At 44.9% G+C, this 3,651-nt stretch overlaps 1 long non-coding RNA gene across 1 annotated transcript; it reads right to left on the bottom strand.

Moving 5' to 3' along the window:
• LOC110263336 lies at positions 1,635 to 2,957 on the bottom strand. Its single transcript, XR_002348801.1, has 2 exons — positions 2,914 to 2,957; positions 1,635 to 1,718 (listed from the first exon to the last, which is right to left on the bottom strand). It is a non-coding gene; the product is annotated as an uncharacterized LOC110263336 (long non-coding RNA).

The raw sequence follows: 3,651 nt of genomic DNA, 5'->3' as shown, positions 1-3,651 counted from the left end.
GCCTAAGCGCGTTTAACTATGGAGTTCTTGTGGGATCCGGTGCATTAATGCTGGTATGATCTCACCAATTAATGTATGTGCACACAATTATCATAAGCATGTATCGCTACATAGGGTAAGTCGAGCTGCGAAGCAAAAAAAAGGTACAACATGAGAACTTCCTTGGAGGGAACCCATCCTAGTACTACTCCCGCCTAAGCGCGTTTAACTATGGAGTTCTTGTGGGATCCGGTGCATTAATGCTGGTATGATCTCACCAATTAATGTATGTGCACACAATTATCATAAGCATGTATCGCTACATAGGGTAAGTCGAGCTGCGAAGCAAAAAAAAGGTACAACATGAGAACTTCCTTGGAGGGAACCCATCCTAGTACTACTCCCGCCTAAGCGCGTTTAACTATGGAGTTCTTGTGGGATCCGGTGCATTAATGCTGGTATGATCTCACCAATTAATGTATGTGCACACAATTATCATAAGCATGTATCGCTACATAGGGTAAGTCGAGCTGCGAAGCAAAAAAAAGGTACAACATGAGAACTTCCTTGGAGGGAACCCATCCTAGTACTACTCCCGCCTAAGCGCGTTTAACTACGGAGTGGGCCCCGTAGGAGCCTGCCGAAAGTCAGGTCATTAAGGCTCGCTTTAGCTAAATTATTCGAGATAGCGTCGTTTAAAGAACGAGGGTAAGCATGACGTAAAAAATATGGTACAACACGAGGACTTCCCTGGAGGTAACCCATCCTAGTACTACTCTCGCCTAAGCACGTTTAACTACGGAGTTCTGGGGGGATCCGGTGCATTATTGCTGGTATGATTGCACCTATTAAAGTATGTGCACGCAATTATCATAAGCTTGTATCGCTACATAGGGTAAGTCGAGCTGCGAAGCCCTACAGGGCCCGTGGGAGCTTGCCGAAAATCAGTTCATTAAGGCTCAATATAGCTAAACTATTCGAGATAGCGTCGTTTAAAGAACGAGGGTAAGCACGACGTAAAAAAAAGAGGTATAACACGAGGAATTCCTTGGAGGTAGCCCCTCCTAGTACTACTCCCGCCTAAGCGCGTTTAACTATGGAGTTCTTGTGGGATCCGGTGCATAAGTGCAGGTATGATCACACCTACTAAAGTATGCGCATGCAATTGTCATAAGCATGTATCGCAACATAGGGTAAGTCGAGCTGCGAAGCCCTGCGGGCCCCGTAGGAGCCTGCCGAAAGACAAGTCATTAAGGCTCGCTTTAGCTAAACTATTCGAGATAGCGTCGTTTAAAGAACGAGGGTAAGCACGACGTAAAAAAAAAAAAGAGGTGCAACACGAGGACTTCCCAGGAGGTCACCCATCCTAGTACCACTCTCGCCCAAGCACACTTAACTACGGAGTTCTGGTGGGATCCGGTGCACTAGTGCTTGTATAATCGCACCTATTAAAGTATGTGCACACAACTATCATAAGCACGTATCGCGACGAAGGGTAAGTCGAGCTGTGAAGCCCTGCAGGGCCCGTGGGAGCTTGCCGAAAATCAGTTCATTACGGCTCATTATAGCTAAACTATTCGAGATAGCGTCGTTTAAAAATGAGGGTAAGCACGACGTAAAAAAAAGTACAACACGAGGACTTCCCAGGAGGTCACCCATCGTAGTACTACTCTCGCCCAAGCACGCTTAACTGCAGAGTTCTGATGGGATCTGGTGCATAAGTGCTGGTATGATCGGACCTACTAAACTATGCGCATGCAATTGTCATAAGCATGTATTGCTACATAGGGTAAGTCGAGCTACAAAGCCCTGCGGGCCCCGTAGGAGCCTGCTGAAAGTCAGGTCATTAAGGCTCGCTTTAGCTAAACTATTCGAGATAGAGTCGTTTAAAGAATGAGGGTAAGAACGACGTAAAAAAAAAAGAGGTGCAACACGAAGACTTCCCAAGAGGTCACCCATCCTAGTACCACTCTCGCCCAAGCACGCTTAATTACGGAGTTCTGGTGGGATCCGGTGCACTAGTGCTGGTATGATCGCACCTATTAAAGTATGTGCACACAATTATCATAAGCATGTAACGCGACGAAGGGTAAGTCGAGCTGCGAAGCCCTGCAGGGCCCGTGGGAGCTTGCCGAAAATCAGTTCATTACGGCTCACTATAGCTAAACTATTCGAGATAGCGTCGTTTAAACACGAGGGTAAGCACGACGTAAAAAAAAAAGTACAACACGAGGACTTCCCAGGAGGTCCCCCATCCTAGTACAACTCTAGCCCAAGCATGCTTAACTACGGAGTTCTGGTGGGATCCGGTGCATTAGTGCTGGTATGATCACACCTATTAAAGTATGTGCACACAATTATCATAAGCATGTATCCCTACATAGGGTAAGTCGAGCTGCGAAACCCAACGGGCCTCGTAGGACCCTGCCGAAAGTCAGGTCATTAAGGCTCGCTTTAGCTAAACTATTCGAGATAGCGTCGTTTAAAGAACGAGGGTAAGCACGACGTAAAAAAAAAAGGTACAACACGAGGACTTCCCTGGAGGTAACCCATCCAAGTATTACTCTCGCCTAAGCACGTTTAACTACGGCGTTTTGGTGGGATCCGGTGCATTATTGCTGGTATGATCACGCCAATTAATGTATGTGCACACAATTATCATAAGCATGTATCGCTACATAGGGTAAGTCGAGCTGCAAAGCCCTGCGGGCCTCGTAGGACCCTGCCGAAAGTATGGTCATTAAGGCTCGCTTTAGCTAAACTATTTGAGATATCGTCGTTAAAAGAACGAGGGTAAGCACGACGTAAAATAAAAAAAAAGAGGTGCAACACGAGGACTTCCCAGGAGGTGCATCCTGGTACCACTCTCGCCCAAGCACGCTTAACTACAGAGTTCTGGAGGGATCCAGTGCATTAGTGCTGGTATGATTGCACCTATTAAAGTATGTGCACACAATTATCTTAAGCATGTATCGCGACGTAGGATAAGTCGAGCTGCGAAGCCCTGCAGGGCCCGTGGGAGCTTGCCGAAAATCAGTTCATTAAGGCTCACTATAGCTAAACTATTCGAGATAGCGTCGTTTAAAGAATGAGGGTAAGCACGACGTAAAAAAAAGGTACAACTCGAGGACTTCCCAGGAGGTCACCCATCCTAGTACTACTCTAGCCGAAGCACGCTTAATGTAACGACCCAATTTTCAGTACGCCTAGGACATACCAAAAATTGAGTGCTACCAATTTGACATCCTAATTATTATCTATTATTTATTATATGAGCCTGATTCGTTGTTAAAAGCGTAGTTAGTTAGCGAGGTACTTTTTTTTTTGAAAACATTTGAATTAATAAACAGAATCATTCGTAATCAATTCAGAACTGATAACAGATAAAACAGTTATAAACAACCACACATAAATATATCACAGGTAGTCAACAACATTCAGTGATTCAGGCTTTATTAGAGTATAGACTTTTAGTTAGAACACCCCTAGATATAGCTAGATAATAACTATATACATATATATACATACAACATTCTAGGCCCTGACCTATTCAAGAAGTCCCTAAGCTGGCACTTAGACTAGCCTAAACTCTATACTCACCTAGTCCCTCTAAACTACTAAAGCGAGGGAAAGTACGTTCTAAGTCTTCAAAAATCAAGTCAGGTGGAACAT

Source organism: Arachis ipaensis, chromosome B06, assembly GCF_000816755.2.
Source record: "Arachis ipaensis cultivar K30076 chromosome B06, Araip1.1, whole genome shotgun sequence".
Lineage (NCBI taxonomy): Eukaryota > Viridiplantae > Streptophyta > Magnoliopsida > Fabales > Fabaceae > Arachis > Arachis ipaensis.
The sequence above is the reverse complement of the archived record's forward strand: the minus strand, read 5'-3'. Positions and strand labels throughout refer to the sequence as shown.